The sequence below is a fragment of the Papaver somniferum genome, chromosome 2 (genome assembly GCF_003573695.1).
Source record: "Papaver somniferum cultivar HN1 chromosome 2, ASM357369v1, whole genome shotgun sequence".
NCBI lineage: Eukaryota > Viridiplantae > Streptophyta > Magnoliopsida > Ranunculales > Papaveraceae > Papaver > Papaver somniferum.
This window is the reverse complement of record NC_039359.1, coordinates 120,931,495-120,950,948: the sequence shown is the minus strand read 5'-3', so window position 1 is coordinate 120,950,948 and position 19,454 is coordinate 120,931,495. Positions and strand designations below refer to the sequence as shown.

General features: G+C 36.2%; 1 long non-coding RNA gene, 1 other non-coding gene and 1 pseudogene across 3 annotated transcripts; 1 reads left to right on the top strand and 2 right to left on the bottom strand.

Moving 5' to 3' along the window:
• The first annotated feature begins 8,995 nt into the window (after positions 1-8,995).
• On the top strand, positions 8,996-13,683 carry LOC113348972. Of its 2 annotated transcripts, none has more exons than XR_003359856.1 (3): positions 8,996-9,819; positions 10,098-10,544; positions 12,848-13,683. It is a non-coding gene; the product is annotated as an uncharacterized LOC113348972 (long non-coding RNA). The 2 variants fall into 2 exon arrangements; XR_003359855.1 differs by having other exon boundaries at positions 9,001-9,666.
• Positions 13,684-13,788: 105 nt separating this feature from the next.
• On the bottom strand, positions 13,789-13,861 carry TRNAA-UGC. Its single transcript has one exon. It is a non-coding gene; the product is annotated as a tRNA-Ala (tRNA).
• Positions 13,862-16,125: 2,264 nt separating this feature from the next.
• Positions 16,126-19,021, bottom strand: LOC113348971 (annotated as a pseudogene).
• Positions 19,022-19,454: the final 433 nt, after the last annotated feature.

Here is a 19,454-nt window from a genome sequence, read left to right as displayed (position 1 = left end):
TCTGTTCCTCAACAGGTGAACGACAGATAAAAAGAATGACCTTTGGATGCTACTCCGGAAGCAGACAATATTTGTGGTCATGGTATGCAAAGAATTGAAATATTCGTCTAAAGACGATTGAAAATTGTCTGAGAAGCATATGTCTAATTTCTCCTAGTAACTGCCACCATTATGAACTTTCCTCTCAAAAATTTATGTCTTAGCTTTTGTTTTTCTGTAAAGCCAGCAACACATGCACCCTCCTTGGGTTAGAAGCAAATGTGGATTGTATGAATCTTATTTCCGTGAAGAATGTACAAATTTGCCACTTTTATAAGTTATCTTTTATACAGTTGAAAATCTTTTGTATGTGTAAGATGACAAATTTGCAATTTCTATAAACAACATCTGCTGGAGGGATTAAAAAGTGGAAGGGTAACAATATCATTGGCAAGATACAGTCAGTCCTGTGATTTTCTAATCTCTGCAGCTTACCTCATTCATAAAATTTTTGCAAAGCTTACCTCATTCACAAAAAATCTTGTCTTTCTTGAAGTTAAAAATGCCAGCAACCCAAACAAATGTGAAAGGTTTTGTCAGCCGATGGAATTGCTCCCATCTGGTCTACTAATAGCTGGAAAATAAAATTTGAAAAGGATTCCTACCAGCAAAATAAAGTTCCGGTCTACTTGAGAACTTTCAAAGAGGATCTAATTAAGGATAACACCTCCAAGTTAAACTTCAAACCTTTTACTTTTTCCTTAAGGTAAATGGATAAATGAAGCAAAAACATATTTAAAATGGAAATGGAGATGCAGGGTATCGAACCCTGTACCTCTTGCATGCAAAGAGGGCGCTCTACCATTTGAGCTACATCCCCGTGCTTGGACACATTTCTTGTTTGAATTCTACACCTTGAAACTTAGCAATATGTAGGTGACTAATTCGAAGTGTACGATGTTTATAAATTCCATGTTCAAAATCTTATACTATGTCATTTGGCACCGTTTCCTGGAAATTTGAGGATCAAAGGACACAACAACTCATTAAATAGAGAGTAAACTTGATCAACCTTTATTTATTTAATTTTTTGATCAGAAGAAGAGAGAATTTTATTCAAAAACTACTAGTAGTAAAAAAAGAAAAGAGGAGCAAAAACCAGAGAGCTAAGCAAAAACCAGACTCCAATTGCTAACAGTATGTGAGAAATTACTCTTTTGGCACTACTATATTGGTGGATGTACTCTTTTTTTCCTCCCAGAAAAAAAGAAAAGCAATCGTACACCCATATTACACGGAGTATATATGATGATATAAAACATCTTAGATAAGAAGGTCATGATCAATTCACATTTTATTATCATAATATATGATGTGATATAAATCATTAACCAATTCTAGGTATCTGGTGAACTTTTCCATCCTTATTGATCAAGATCCTAACCCTATTCCAACTGAACTCCATGGTTATAAAGGATTCTATCGGCACCAGAATTGCTTTAGAATTTGTATTATGTCTTTGGATTATCTCTACGGCAGACTCTCCAGAGTATCCAACCAACTCAGGCCATGAAATTTTACCTGGAAAAATGCAATCATTGAACGCTTCTCCCAGAGGAATCTTAGAAGGAATTATGCAATTACCAGTAACAGGGAAATCCAGCCAACCAGGTGGAAGCTTGATTTTATCGTAAAATCCTGTGTTAATGACATGTTCTCTCCTTGGTTGTTGTACAACCCGTTTTGGACCCTCATCTGGGAAATCTCTTTTTAATCGTTGTTGTCTTTCTTCACGCTCTCTGCGTAACGTCTCAACTACAGTCTCTATATGTGCAATCTCCTCTTTGACTTGAGCTCCAGATATCTCTTCTTCATCATCTTCAGGTAACGGGAAAGCATTCAAATCCATAGAGATATTTATCCAACATCAACTAAACTACATCCGCTGGTCTAAAGAACCTAACTAGGGTTTTGCTGCTATAGGGTTATCGTGGTATAGGTGATATCCGGTGTGCCTTTTAGGCATCACAAACCTTAAGACCAATTTCTTAAAACTCTAGCAATCCTATATTAGGATACCACTTCTAGTTATAATTAAAACTTGATCTATTCTAACATAAGGAAACTCTAAAACTTTGTTAACCTTCAAACTCTCGTGGTCGTTGTCTATATTTTGTAGTATGCTCCGTATTTGTCTTTCGTAGACTTCAACTGAATGTGACGCGTATTTTTCAGGTCTGGGGTCATTTCTGCTTATCCCTACCCTCATTTACTCTTTTTTGCATTGCATAAAGTTGTTATTGTAATTTGAGATCCTTTTCGTTTTTTGACCATGAATATGAGACAATTGTTGAATATAATATTATTCCAATTTACGGAACTTATTTATATCATACGTGAGGTTAACTAACCTATAATGCAATGTATAACAAGGAAAATCAAGATAGAACAATGCATTAAAGTTAAGATAACTATGAGAAAATGAGTCTTTTTAATGTGTAGTGAACGAAATGCAAATATGGGTAGGTATGGGACACTTGCCATGCCTAGTGCTTGTATGCACATGTGAGGTTAACTAACCTATAATGAACTATTTTGTTTGAATAACCATGAAAGTACTCTAATTGCCTTTTTTTATTCTTTCTGATGAATTGAACAAAGATTATCATATTTCCATATTTGTGCAGCTTCATCATCAAACTTCAGATTACAAGTATTCAGATAACAGTTATCAATCTTACTCTGTTGGTCCAATAACAGATAATCATATCAGTGGCATTCCCCATTTTCGGTCTAAGGTTATTTATTTTAATCTTCTCAGCAGGTCGACATTCTTAGAACCAGGTATTTATGAAGAAGAGAAAGAAGACACTGGTTGGATGTATCTGATCTTGTAAGAGTTATTTAAAAAAAGATAGAGAAATTATGAAGAAATGGGGATGGCATCCTACTTTCAGTAGATATATGTTCAGTTAAAATGTTTGCAAGCAGTTTTGCCAATTTTAAATAATTTGTGTTGTTGCTACTGATACTATCCCAGAAATTTAGGTTTCTAGCAAGATTACTGAACGAGGCTATTTCATCTGAGGTTACACAAAAATGACTAAAAATTAAAAATAGGCAAAGACGATCAATGATGCAAAAACATAGTTAAAATGGAAATGGAGATGCAGGGTATCGAACCCTCTACCATTTGAGCTACATCCACGTGGTTGGACACATTTCTTTTTCGAGAAATACAACTTTGGAATTAGCAATATGTAGATAACTAATTTGAAGTGTTAAGATGTTTATAAATTCCATGTTCAGAATCTTATACTATGTGCTTTTCCTGGAAATTTGAGGATCACAGATGCAACAACTCGTTAAATAGAGAGTAAACTTGATCAACCTTTATTTATTTAATGCAACTACTATATTGGTGGATATACTCTTTATTTTCTCCCACAAAGAAAAGAAAATCAGTTTGTACACATATTACACTGCGTATATATGATGATATAAAACATCCTAAATAATTCACATTTTATTACTCATGATATATTCTTAGGAACCTAAACCAAAACCATAAAAATCCTTTGAATGGGGATTAACCATCAGTTGACAAACTTTAAACTCTGAGCATATTTATTGGATGATCAAAACTTTAGAACAAATTAATTAAGATGCTTATAGAGAATAAACCTTGAAAAACAAGTAAATAAACCTAAACTAATTACTAAAAACACATGTTGGTATCCCAATCGATATGATGTGATATAAATCATTAACCAATTGTAGGTATCTGGCAAACTTTTCCAGCCTTATTGATCTGAACCCAAACCCTATCCCATCTGAACTCCATGGTTATAAAGGTTCCTTTGGCACCAAAATTGCGTCAACATAAGTATTTTGTCTTTTGATTATCTCTGCTGCAGACTCTCCACGGTAGCCAACCAACTCAGGCCATGAACTTTTACCTGGAATTTTTCGCTACAAGTGTTAGTATGCACACCATGATTTTTAAAAGCGTACACTTCGCTTCACATTTCAGCGTTTCGCTCCGAAGCGGTCATGTGAAGCGCATCTTTCATGAAGCATACGCTTCGCTTCAAATTTCAGCATTTCACTATGCGGATCTTTCATGAAGCTTTAAAAATTTCGCCTAATTTTTAAAGCTTTTAAAACAAAAAGATGAATGTTTTAAGGGGGAATTGAACACCCCACCTCCCATTCGTTTGGAGTAGGTTGAACTAGTGTACACACGCTTTGTTTTTATTAAAATTTAGACTTATATAAAATTTATATAGATATTATCTTCCTAATAAATTTATAATTACTAGTTACGACTAATTTATTTATAAGAAAACATCCGCTTCAAACATCAACCATGAAGCGACGCTTCACGCTTTGACATATGCATCACTTCCTAATAATGAAAAACGCTTCGCGCTCCGCTTCACGATTTCAATACCTTGATGCACACGGTTTGGTCTTACAAATTAGCTACAATTACAGTACACTAAGAAGGATAAAACGTTGAACCATATACACGAGTCGAAACTAATAAGGTTAAATTAACTCACCTTTCCATTGTAATGACATCTTGCTTTTTTTTTTTTGGAATACTGAAACGTACTCTTGAAGAACTTAAATAGGTATTTATTCTTAGCTTGGTTGTTTGATTTGTACTTAGGTATTTATTCTTACATTACAATGGGTTTAAAATTTAAAGTTTAAATAGGTTTCTTGTCGGACCCTATAATAACTACTTACATGGGCCTAGGAACATTCTCATATTTCTTCCGTCATCAGGCCGTAATATTTGATCGTTGACTTTGCAGGTAAGAAAAAAATCACTACTGTTCACGCTGGATTAACCCATTTGCAGGCCGAGGATAACCACCAAGGAAAGAAGTGTTTTGTAGAAGTGAAAACTACAGGGAGACCCATTTTTCAGTTTTTCTCCACTGTGAAACCTAAGGGCGGAGAAGTTCAGGCGCGCACCCATATTTGGTGAAAAAATTCCTATGAAACCCATTATTTTCTAAAATCATGTTTTCCCGAGATTTTTTTTTCATAGAGAGCGAGGAAAGAACAGGAATTTTCCATGGCTGCCGCTGTATTGAGAAGAAGTGGAAAAAGATTATTATCTGCTTCATTGATCTCTGCTTCTAGATCTGTTGATGCTGTTTCTGGACCTTCTTCTTCCCATTAAAAATATTATTTACTATTGAAAATCGATGTGGGATTTGGAAGTTGAATCGTTGATGTTGTTGACGATTGAGGAGTGTGTTCTGATGAGTTTAATTAGGTCATTATATAGAAGGTCAGGGTTTACTTAAGGTATAAAAATTGAATTATAGGGAGGGGTTTTATGCATCGGGAAAATTGAAACAGGTTTATGTGCAGGTAAGATGCCATCTGGTGTATAAAACAGGACGTGGTGTTGTTGTAGTCGAAGATGGAGAATGGCAGTGGTGACGAGAAAGCTCAAGACATTTGGTAATTGGCTGTGAGTAACTGGCTCTTCTGTGAGCTTTGGTTCTCGGGAAATCAGTGGAATTAGAAAGAAGTTGAATCTAGTTGATGGTGTTGTGCTCGAGTTTGAGCTACAAATCATTGGAGATTAGTGAGCTTTTATTATCGGTGCAAGGCAGGAAAGTGTGGAATTACAGATGACGAGCTCGAGAAGGTGTTTCCTGGAGTGTCTTTGTGTAGGGCTGTACGACCAACATGGAGCGGTATATGAATGTGTTGGCTGGATGGACTGTGTGTTAGCTGAGTTGAGTTTGTCGTGGTGCTGATGCATTCAAGATTACATGGGACGAGATTAATCATATGAAGTGATGCTCAGATGCTGTTGTGATCGATGAAGCTGTTGATACTTTCAGTGAATTGAGAAGACATAAGAGTAGAATGGATCCCTGGGCCTTGTCGAACTACCTTATTATATTTACAAAGAATTAAGAAACTGGTAAAAGTACTCTAGTCATGTGGGGAAAAGCATCCAATCGAGCAAGGGAACTTGAATGATCTCTACGTGTACGACATTTAAATTTTGAAAACTCAGAACCTCAATAAGAAGTTGATGCTTACCAACTTATTTGGCTAATTCATCCCTATGAGTTATTGCAGTTTCAGAAAGGAAATGTAGTCTATAATCTGTGGTTGGTCATGTGACTGAACACAAAGGATTTAGGGAAAGATAATTTTTGGCTGGTTTTGTACGGATTGTTGCCGGAAGTTCAACAACAACGAACTGAAATTGGGTGTTTATGCTGTTTTGGTTTGTATGCATGGGAGATATTGAAACAGGAAAGATGATGATGATGCCGTTATGACTGCATAACCTGTCATACAGTCGAGAAAATGTCTGCGTAACATGTTATGCAGTCGTGAAAATGGATGCATAACCTATTATGCATCTACAAAATTTGTTGCATAACTTGTTATGCATTCCAGAAAACGGTTGCATAACACATTATGCAACAACTTTTTTGTCACTATTAAAGCCAACAAAAACAAAGACTGCATAACTTGTTATGCACCTACAATAACATCTGCATTACATGTTATGCAGTCACGAAAATGGATGCATAACCTGTTATGCATCCGAAAATATGGCTGCATAATGCAATATGCATCGGGAAAATTGTTGCATAATCTTTTATGCATCGAAAAAATAGATGCGTAATGCATTATGCATCAATTTTTTATGTACGCACTAATACAATGGTTACATAACTTGTTATAGATGCATAACTTTGTTATCCAAATGCATAATTTGTTATGCAGTGGAGAAAATGGTTGCATAATTTGTTATGCGTCTGCAGAATGTGTTATGCATCTTTTTTGGTGGCTGCATAATGGTTATGTATCAAGCTTTTGAAAATTTTGCCTAAAATGATGATCACCTCCGTTTTTTTCGTGAAAAACAAAAATTTGATATTCTTGTTTGTACTCGTTGCGCAGCTCTCTTAAAAAGATTTCCAACGATATAAAATTTGTAACATTCCAAGGCGCGGATTTTTAGATATGTTATATCCAAGTTGCGTTACCAATTATACCCCTGATGCATAACCTGTCATGCGGATGCATAATCCGTCATGCATACATTTTTAAGAATTTCGTATAATTATGGGTGTCACGGAAATAATTATGGGTGTCACGGTACCCAAAATTAATTGTGGGTTTGACAATGAAAATATTATTTTTTTGGGTCTCCCACTAATTTCCCCTTTGTAGAACCACCGTGCTTGGCTAAGTTTACCAATTTATATAGTCCGGATTTTGTTAAATAATATCGCAAATTAAATTGTTCGGGCAAACTGTTACGGAATGGTAAATGTTGAAAAATACATGAAAACGTACATTATTCGTATCCCGATTGTGCTCTTACGGAATAGTAGCTTCTGAGCTAATTTTCTTTTTTGCTTTTAGCTTCTGAGATAATTTATTGCTTGTTCCACAACGAGCACATCTGACTACAGTTTCGGATAAGAAAAAAATGAAGGGCATTTTGACTTCGCCCTAGTTAGAAAAAGGCAACTTAGAATGCCTGCTTCATCTATCCACGGCCTTATCTTTATTTTGGATTTTCCATCCATTTTTACTGGTAATTTTCTGTTCTAATGAGATGGGATCACATTTTGGCGCAACCTCTGAACCTTTCAGCGTTGTGGGTCTGCGCTGAATGGAAACGTGCAACTGTTCAGCGCTGAACCATACAACACAATCCAAATTTGATCTTTTTTTTTCCTGCACCTTCGGTAGAAACTCTTTTAATTAATACTCGATAATAAACTATCTTAAATATTATTTTTGGCCGGTCCCGAGTCGGGGACAACGTGCCAAATTAATAATTCACTAAAATAATAAGATAATATATTTTTGATTAGCTTTGTAGACCCGTATGTAGGGCTGTTCATGGTCGGTTTTGGTTCGGTTTCTATCCAAACCAAAACCGAAACCAATATTATTGGTTTCTAAAAATCTAAACCAAACCAATCCATTAACCATTGGTTCGGTTTCCAAATGGTTCCAGTTGGTTTTGGTTTGTCCCAGTGGTTTTTGGTTAACCAATAATTATGTCAAACCAAAAAAAAAAATACAAATTTACAGATAAAAAAATCGTAGTTGCCGATAGTATTGGTTTACACAAATATACAGACAAAAAAAAAATCAAGAATAGTTAAAGCTTACTCTAATTCTAGAGATCAAATGAAGATATATAATATATCTTAATTTATATATTGACAAATAAAAAAGAAGGAAGACGGGAAGAAAAAAGTCGAGTAGCAGCAGCTGTAGTTGGGGGTGGAGAAGGGAGGTGGCTGAGAGAAGGAGAAAGAGAAAGAGGGAGAGTATCATAATGAAATATTAGATTTAGGGTTTCTATTTATCCTCTAAATTAATGGGTAGAATCTAATACTTTTAAATCGAGGGTAGAAATTAAGTTTAAAAATTAATCGGTTCCCCAATGGTTTTTGGTTCGGTTTTCAGGTCAAACCAAAACCAAACCAGTAATGTCGGTTTTTCAACATTTTTTACCAAACCAATCCAAATCTAAATGGTTTAGTTCGGTTTCTTGCTTATTGGTCTGGTTCGGTCGGTTTCCAACGGTTAACCGACACCATGTTCAGCCCTACCCGTATGAAATATAGATTAATAATGCGTACATATATGTTAAATACATTAATAATTTACGAAGATTTTTTGAAAAATGATTTAATAGTCTTTTGCTTTTCGCTAAAATCAATATCGCATGGAATTTCATGTCTAATTTTTCTTATCATTGTAAGAATTTTTGGTGTTGTTTTCTCATAGCTCAGCAAAAAATTATACAATGTGATTGCCGCGTTAATAAGATCATTTCGTGAAGGGGGCTCTATTGTACAACTTTCATCATCTTCTTCCAAACTAAGAAAGATACCTCCAACGGAATGAGAGCATTCCATAATTGTTTATAAGGAAATGCAATGAAACCATCCTGATCAAAAGTATTATAAGCTGCACCTACTGTAAAAGTCCTACCATTTAACCAAGCCCTTTCATCCCCTTTCAGATAAATGATCACTAGGAGAACCAATTAATTGGACTAGCTGAATTGAAAAACCAAGTTCATATTCTCTAAGATTCCTAGAAAAATTCCAATTCCATCCATCTGAAGTAGTAGCTAATTTCCCTACGGAAGCATTCTTCACTCTTGAAATTTTGAATAAGCAAGGAAAATAGGAAATAAAGTCTGCAATGGACTATTACCAACCCATATATATTTGAAGAACAAAACACTAGCACTGTTCTTGAGTTTCAAGTTGGAACTACTAACTCTCTAGAATTCAAAATTCCATCCCATAAACTAGAAGCGACCGGTTTATTATAAGTATTTGGGAAGAAAGATTTTATATTACCTCCAAACTTTTGATGTACAATATCTCTCCATACTTCCAAATCCATTTCGCATGTAGAGATGAATTCACAAGCTTCAGTTTCTTGATTCCCACACCTCCTCATTTCTTTGAAAGCGTCACTTTTGACCAACTAACCCTACTTCTTTTTGTAGCAACAACGGTAGACCCCCAAAGAAAGGTCCTCATAATTTTCTCCAAATATTTTACCACCGAGATTGGAATCTGAAACATAGTGAGAAAATGGATAGGGAGGCTGGATAACATACTTTGAATCATCATCAACCTGCCTCCCTTTGTAAGAAAAGATCTCTTCCAAGAAGCAAGTTTCTGTTGAAATTTTTGAACGACACTAACCCAAATAGTCTTGCATTTAGATTTACTCCCCAAAGGGATACCCAGATAATTGATTGGAAAATTAATAGCAGTACAACCAAAAATAGATGTGCAGGTTGAATTTCGTATTCATTAATTTTTAAAGAAAACCTCTTTTTGTTGAATTTCTGTGTAGAAAAACGGCTCTGCGAATTAGGGTTGTGAATGAAATATTGGTTGTGTATGGGAAACCTCACATACACATACTGCAATTATATGCTAGTGATTCGCATTATGATTTCTTCTATCGAAAATAAAATCTCGTATTCATTACCTTTTTTCATCTTCGTTTTTGTTATTTCAATTGATTCCTTGTAAAATGAATATTTATTGATATGGATGTTTTGTTTTCAGCATGTGAACGACAGATAAAAAGAATGAGCTTATTAGATGCTACCCCGGAATGGTCAGACGAAGGGTAATACTAACAATGGCTTAGATGTTGATAGTTTCCAAGATATAGTCTATCCTGTTTCTACTCTGCAGCTTAAAGTTGTTCCTTAATATTCCAGTTTCCTTAGTTAAAGAGAGCGAGAGAAGAAAATTCTTCTTCATCATCAACCAATCCAGATATTTATTAATCCTATCAACACCTATATAAACCCTATGTTCCAATTGGATACTAATATGATTGATGAAATTGGTTCACTTGGGAAATGTAATGTCAATGAGGAGAGAAGAATGATACCACAACCTAATCATGGAAAGGAGGAATTTATCATAGCATCTGATAGCTCAGAAGTGTTATCTGGTGGATTGATTACTCTGAATCAACATGGAGTTCCTGCACTTCAATTTGAGGTATTTCTTAAAACTCCATTTCTGAATCCTAATTTTAATTTTAATTTTCTAGTTTTTAAAATTTATGTTAATCTTGACCTAATTGCATTCACTAGTAGCTTGACTTGTTGGTTTCATGGGTATATATATCAACCTTATTTACCTAAATCTTCCAGTGTGTGTATCAACAATAGTTTTTTGGGGCTTAGTTTGCTTATTTGGTTTGCTTACACTTGTTTAGAGTCTCTTAGCTGCAGTTCTAATACATTTAATCATCCTCACATTATGAGGATTTTGTCGTCGAACTGTCAGGGCTACGGCAACCCTAATACTAGGACTGCACTATGGAATGTTATTAGGAGTCAAAACCCCGATGCCATCTTTCTTTGTGAAACCAAAAATGACTCCACTAAAATGGAGCGATACATGAGAAGATTTAGCTACCCTAACAATTGGGTCTTTCCTTCTGCTGGTCTCTCGGGAGGTATTGCTCTAATGTGGAAGAGTGATTTTCAGTTTGATATAGTCCACAATACTGATAAAATGGTTAATATTTTAATTGCTGCTGACCCAAATAGGCCAGAATTCCTCGCAACCTTTTTCTACAGTTCCGTATACCAAGTTGAAAGGTTACAACAGTAGAATCATATAAAGGAAATAGGTAGTAGAGCTAACCTACCATGGATACTCATTGGTGACCTGAACATCACTATGTTTAGACATGAAAGGTCTACATTTGCCACTCCGACAACTTCCGAATTCCTATTCATACATGAAATTATTGATGAAGTTGATGTCTCGGATATTGATTATATTGGGTCACAGTTCATATGGTCGAATAGACGAGTTGGAGATGACTGAATTCGAGCCAGACTTGACAAAGCTTTGGTCAATGGTCATTAGCTCAGTCATTATGAGAACTGTAAAGTTTTTCATATTGATACCGTAGGCTCTGACCATTCTCCAATACTCTTGGTGACTAATACTCAGTCTTACCAAGGTAAAAAAACATATAGATATAACAAATGTTGGTTCATTGATCCATCCTCTCATGAGGTCATTAGAAATGCCTATACCATAGATATAAATGGATCCTCAGCTTTCATCTAGTAAATAAATTAAGATCTGTTAAACTTGAGCTGAAACTTTGGAATACCAATCACTTTGATAATATAGATCACAAAGTCAGTAATCTGTCTAATCAACTGCAAGTTCTGAATAGTCAACCGTCTTCTACTCGCTGCTATCAAGCAAGTTGAAATAGATCTTAGCCACTGACAGAAAATTCAAGAAGAGTTTTACACTCAAAAATCCAGAGTAGATTACATCAGGTACTTTGATAAAAATACTGGCTTCTATCACTCCAATATGAATAGAAGAAAGCATTTCAATCATATTTGTGCCCTTAAGCTTAATGATGGTCAATAGTCCAACGATAGGTTGCAACTTGAGAATCTACTGGTTAATCATTTTAGCTCTATCAGTACAACTTCTAAACCTTTTAGAAATAAAGATTTCTTGAATTGCATAAGTCCATTTGTTAGTAATGAAAACAATGAGAAACTGTTGAGTCACATTACTATGTAGGAAGTAAGAAGTACTATTAAGCAGATGGCTCCATGGTCTGCCCCAGGTCCCGATGGTTTCCCACCGGGCTTCTATAAGCAAAATATGGGGCTTCTCGAAAATGTCATCCTTAAAACTGTCAAAAAAAAATCGATTCGAGGCACCTGCTTAAAGAAATGAACCATACATTTCGTACTCTTATTCCTAAGGTCAATAATCCTGTCACCCCTGCGGATTTTAGACCTATATCTTTATGCAACTCGAATTATAAGATAATCTCTAAAATTATCGTAAATAGAATGAAACCATTGCTGAGTAAAATCATTAGCCCTTTTCAAGCGGCTTATGTTCTGAATAAGAATATTCAGGACAATGTGATTATATCTCAAGAATTAGTTCATTCCATGAAAAAAATGAATAAAAAGGTCAGAGGTGGCATAATGGGGTTAAAGTTAGATATGTCGAAAGAGTTTGATAGAAACGAATGATGTTTTTTAATTGATGTTCTTAAAAAATTTGGCTTCTCTGATCATTGGTGTGACTTAATCTTTCAATGTATCAGTACCACCAACATTTCTATTCTTCTCAATGGATCTCCCTGTCCTTCATTTAAACCCTCTCGTGGTATCAGGCAAGGAGATCCCCTTTCGCCATATTTATTTATAATATGTATGGAAGCATTTTCTCTCTGAATGGTAGCTACTCGAGAGATGTTTGGGATAATGTTCTGAATGGTAGCATTATTCTCTCTGATGCAGGTACTAGTATTTCTATCCAAGACTGGATTCAAAAATGGTTGGGAAGTGGGCGTAGTAGATATTTTCTATGCTCCATCTTCACTACTGCTTGGTGTCTATGGAGAGACAGGTGCCTCAGGGTGTTCCAAGATCAACACTGATTAAATCATTTGCATACTTCTAGAATGGCCGTCAATCTCTACTATGATTCCATGAACTACTTAAATGCTAGTTCTAGACAAAATCCTCAACCTACTAGAACTGATTCTTCCTGAACTACTTAAATGCTAGTTCTAGACAAAATCCTCAACCTACTAGAACTGATTCTTCCCCTCCCTCTAACTTTAATCTCCCCCAAAATTGCGTGTTGGTGTATTGTGATGTCTCTTATGATAAAAATTCTAATCAAACTGGTGTTGGTATTGTTGTTACTGACATTATAGGAAACTATCAAGGGTGCAAATTAGTTGATAGGAAGGCCAGAAATCCAGAAGAAGCAGAGTATGGCTGTGTTCGAAGCGCTGAAGTGGCTGAAAAACAAGAATCATGTCAGCATTTGTGTCAGGAATGATGCAAAGAATGTGATGGAATATCTTCTCAATAATAAAAACCAAACTAGTTGGTTCTGCAGTTCAATTTCAGATGACTGCCTCAGTCTGGCAAACTCTTTTTTGATTTTGTTAAATTTGAACATGTTAGTAGAGACTACACTTCTGATGCAGATTTAGCTGCTAAACATTGTTTGAAACATCTTGTCACAGGAGAATGGCTGGACATAATACCACCATCCTTCCTGCAGAACTTGTAATTTTTACTTTTTTAATACAATTCATTTCCTAGCAAAAAAAAAAAAAAAATCCAGTTTCCTTCTCCCTCCACTGGGGTAAAGCACAAATGAAGCAAAAACATACTTTTGAGGTAAAGCACAAATGAAGCAAAAGCATATTAAAATGGAAATGAAATGGAGATGCAGGGTATCGAACCCTGTACCTCTCGCATGCAAAGCGAGCGCTCTACCATTTGAGCTACATCCCCGTTGTTGGACACATTTCTTGTTTAAGCAATATATCTAGAAACTGAGCAACACTGTATGTAGATGTTAAGAACTTAAGGTGTTTATAATATTAATATCCATGTTCTGAATCTTATACTATGTCATTTGGCACCGTTTCCTGGAAATTTGAGGATCACAGATACAACAACTTATTAAATAGAGAGCAAATTTGATCAACCTTTATTTATTTAATGCAACTACTATATTGGGAGAAATTTTTTGATGGGGCGTTCTTCGATTGGAGTATAGGGGACAAATAAGATGTTTACATGTGTCCTTCATATTAATTGTTTTCACAAATCGCGTTTCGAAATACCAAACATAAAATATAAATAATTATGATAAACAATATTTTCTCCAAAATTACATTTCTTTTATATTTTTAGAAACAAAATTTGTTAGAAGCAATTAATTGGAAATACACGTGTCAACATCTTATTTATCCCTCATGCCCCCATCCAAAAACCTCCCATCAAAAATTTCTCCCTATATCGGTGGATGTACTCTTTGTTTTCTTCCACAAAGAAAAGAAAAGCAGTTGTACACACTTATTACACTGAGTATATATGATGATATAAAACATCCTAGATAAGAAGGTCATGATCAATTCACATTTTATTATCATGATATATGATGTGATATAAATCATTAACCAATTCTAGGTATTTGGTAAACGTTTCCAGCCTTATTGATCCAGACCCTAACCCTATCGCATCTGATATAGGGGTGTAAATTCGGGCAGGCCGGGCCGTCCGACCCAAAAACTAAGACAGGCCGGGTATGCCAGGCTTAATATTTGTGAGCCCGTAAACAAATTCAGGACGAACAGGTCGGGCACAAGTAGATAATTTGCTACCCAAAGACCGCCCAAAGCCCGCTTTTTATACGGGCAGGCCAGATCAGGCCGGACAAGCCACTATTTTTTTTTTTTTTTAAGTTTAAATTTTCAAATGAACGGTATTAAATACAATATCCTTTCCTTTCCAACATCGCATATCGTAAGTGATAATATTATTTTATATTTAAATTACACTGACAAATTTTTAATTTTAGCCTATAATAAATAATAAACTAGAGTACAATAAACTTTCTAATAAGAAAATATATTACCATTAATGTTTTGAAAAGGTTAATTATAAGTAAAAACAATTATATATTTTATTTTTCTTGACACAAAATTGACAATTATAAAATTGTAACTTTTAAGTCTTTTTAAGAGGATATTAAATAATTAATGACACATAGAAGGCTTTCATGCCGGGCATCATAATTAATCGCAAAGCCCGAGACCGCCCAATAATTTAATCCAGGCCGGGCCGGGTGGTCCATGACGGGCCTTAACAGGCTTTGCGCTACTTCGGGTACAGGCGGCTCGGGGGATACAGGGAGGCCGAGTATTTTCGGGTATTATTTACACCCCTGATATCTGCGGTTACAAAGGATCCTTTCGGCACCAGAATTGCGTTAACAGTTGTATTTTCTCTTTCGATGATCTCTGCGGCAGACTCTCCAGAGGAGCCAACCAACTCCGGCCATGAGCTTTTACCTGGAAATTTTCACTAAAGTGTTAGTATGCACACGGTTTGGTCTTAAAAATTAGCTACAATTACAGTACACTAAGAAGGATAAAACGTTGAACCATATAGACGAATGAAACTTATAAGGTGAAAATAACTCACCTTCGCACTGTAATGACATCTTGCTTTCGTGTGAATATAGAAACGTACTCTTGAAGAACTTAAGGGTTTTTATGTTTAGCTTGGTTGTTTGATTCGTACACGGAGTTCATCTTACAATGGGTTTAAATAGGTTTCAAAATGTTGACAAGATATTCGGATATTCTCATATTTCTTCTGTGATGAGGCCGTGATATTTGATCGTTGACTTTGCAAGTAAGAAGAAAATCACTACTGTTCACACTGGATTAACTTATCCATTTGCAGGCCGAGGATAACCACCAAGGAAAGAAGTGTTTTGTAGATCAAGTTTGGTGGATGAACCATCGTCCTTGGCTAAGTCAAGGCTAGCATATAAAATTGGATTAACTGGATAAGATAAGTTCAGAATCATTGGTTGAATTTGTGTTTACAAGATTTTCGTTCAGCGGCAATTTATATAATTTTCTTTTCTTTTTTGGCAAGGTTTTGTAGGATCTGACAAGAGAGGAGAAAATAAACCCGTTTTTTTTTTTTTTTTTTGACTCAAACTGCAACTAAATAACCTTCGACGTCCTGAGTGCCGACTGCTGGGAGCCTTATTGTCATTCCTTATCCGATCAGCATACGTACATCGGCAAGCGGACAATCTCTCGGATGTCTTCTAACAAGACCTCCTCTGTGATGTTATCCTTTATGCTCCGCATAACCTTCCTGTAAGTATTGATATCATTCGGGGTGGACTTATCTACCCTGACACGCATACAATTCCAGACTTGTTCCTCAGAATCCCAGGAACACTCGATAATCTTTCCTGATAATTCTGATGGATCTTCTCCATTCTTAAAGTCAACATGATTCCCATCCATCAGCTTCTTCTTCCCTCGTTCATATAGATAAAGTAATTGACGATTTTCATCAACTATCTCAAAGAGGAAATCCATAGAATTCATCTCAGGGTATTTCCACTTTAAAAGTCCTTCGTGTGTGCGAGGAACGTAAGGAGGGTATTTCCACTTTAAAAGTCCTTCGTGTGTGCGAGGAACGTAAGGATCATGACAACCCTGAAATATAAGACCATCAGCCTCATGTGAAAGCGTAGGAATGAATTCTTGTAGAAGTTTGGTAATGGTAGATGGCAACCAAAAATCCTTTCTTCTTACTCTAAACGGCTCCAAGTCATATCTGTAATCAGGATTTCTACTTTGATGTATATACTGGCGTTCGAGATTAGGAGGTTCAATTACTTCTTCCTCGATCATTTTCCACCTTTCGCAGAAAGGCCGCTCCATGATGGATACTGAATTAATTGCCATAAGATCGTAAACCAGGTATCTTCTTTGTTTCTTCTGTGTACCCGGCAAGGTATCAATTACCATCTCACCATCAAGTAGTGTTATACCTTCGTTCGTTTGTTTCATGGGAAATCGCATCTGAACCCTTTGGAAATTAAAATTTCTATCTATCAAGAAGCATCCATCAGAAGTTATAAGCATCATATATCGTGTACCATCTGCTTTCCATGTAGCATAGTAATACCTCTGCCTCAACAATTGTAAGTTTTCCCTGTTGAGTGAAACGGTGTGAACCAGGAAACTGGGCGGTTCCTTTTGCCCCTGCTCCAAGCTTTAGATTGTAATTGCAGAATTCTCTCATTGCCTCCTGTTGGTCCCACGGTATTGCATCTCCCAGAACATCATCATTCGTCAGCACTTCAGTTGGCACTTGGTTGTCCTGGGAACGAGTAATAATACCACCACCATCATCTTCATCATCACGCATAGATTCACCATTCAGATCAGATGATCTTTTCCACTCCGGAGTGTTGGGGCAAGATGCATCTTCGGGCTTCGTTTCATGATAGAATGCGTACAATGCATCAATATAATCCTGTTTATATATTCCTGGCGGGCGGGCAGTCTGAAAAGTTTCAATTGCCTTATTGACAGACAATGGCTGTGATCGCATGAGAAAATGAACGATCATGAAACCCGTACGGTTATGCCCATGAGTACAGTGAACAAGGATATACTTGTTGGTTTGCTTTTGACGGGAATAGAATTGTAAAACCTCGTAAACAAATGTATTCACAGACTCGGGATCAGGTACTGAATCCCTACCCTTGCAGGCAATCTTAACATGCTTAATACCCTGTTTCTTCCAATCTGAAGGTTGATAATAGCGGGTGGTATTGGTCAGATCAATGACTAGACCAATTTCTCTTCCTAAAAATTTTTGCTGGTGAATAACTTGCTTCATGGAGTATCTTTTACCAGGAAAAATGCAATCGTTGAATGCTTCTCCCAGAGGAACTTTAGAAGGAATTATGTACCCTATGCAATCACCAGCAGCAGGGCAATCCAGCCACCAGGTGGAAGCTTGGTTTTATCGTAAAATCTTGTAGGTTCTCTCCTTGGTTGTTGCACAACCCATTTTGGACCCTCATCTGGGAAATCTCTTTTTAATCGTTGCCGTCTTTCTTCACGTTCTCTGCGCAACGTCTCAACTGCAGTTTCTATGTGTGCAATCTCCTCTTCGACTTGTGCTCCAAATATCTCTTCTTCATCATCTTCAGGTAACGGGGAAGCAGTCAAATTCATGGAGATAATCATGAACCTAACTAGGGTTTTGCTGCTACTGAAACCTATAGGGTTATCGTGGCATAGGTGGTTACCGGTGCCTTTTATAGGCACCACAAACCTAAGACGAATTTCCTAAAACTCTAGCAATCCTATATTGGGACACCAAGTTATAATCAAATACCATAAATAAACAATTCTAACATAAGGAAACTCTAAAACTAATACCATTTGTTAACCTTCGAACTTCTGTGGTCGTTGTCTATATTTGGGATTATATTTGTTTTTCATAGACTCCGAGGATTTTTCAGGTCACGTGTCTGGGGCCATTTCTGCTTATCCTTCAACAATCAGAAGTTACTAAATGACAAGGATAGTCTTGAAAGCTTTTTGATCAGGGATGCTGATCAGGTTATGGCTTGTTCTTACCCTCATTTACTTCTCTCAATCGCGTAACAGAATTCGGTATTCGAGAATGTCAAGGAAATCCTTAAGAATTAATGGAGCTAGTTAAACTCGGCTTAGTTTACATGTGTTTCATCCGGTGCGTATCTGATCTTGTAAGAGTTCTTTAAAAAAAAGACAGAGAAATGAAGAAATGGCAAAGGATGTGATTGCATCATACTTTCAGTAGATTTGCGTTCATTTAAAATGTTTGCAAGTAGTTTTGCCAATTTTAAATAATTTGTGCTGCTGCTACGGTTTCTAGCAAGATTACTGAACTCTTACAAGATTAGAAGAAATGACTATTAATAACAGGCAAACCGGCAAAGACAACCACAACTCATTGAACAGAGAGTAAACTTGATCAGCCTTTATTTATGTAATACAACAACTATATATGCTTTATGTGCCAGGAAGGTCGTGATCAATTCACATTTTATTATCATGTAAATATGAAGTTTTATTACCCAATTCTAGGTGTCTGGTAAACTTTTCCAGCTGTATTCACCCAGACCCTAACCCTATCGCACCTGAAATCCGTGGTTACAAATGATCCTTCCGGCACCAGAACTGCGTCAACGTTTGGGTTTTCGCTTTCGATTGTCGCTGCAGCAGATTCCCCAGAGCTGAGTACCAACTCGGGCCATGAACTTTTACCTGTGAATATTTTGCTAAAGTATTAGGGTGCACATGATATACTCCTACAAATTATATAGCACAAGAAAAATAAAACGTTCAACCATATACAAGAATCGAAACTTATAAAACGAAACTAATTGACCTTTGCATCGTGTAGACATCTTGCTTGTTTGTGTGGTTATGTTTGATTGATTCGCTGGGAGTTCGTCCTACAATGGGTTTAAATAGGTTTCAAAATGTTGATTAGAAATTCGGAT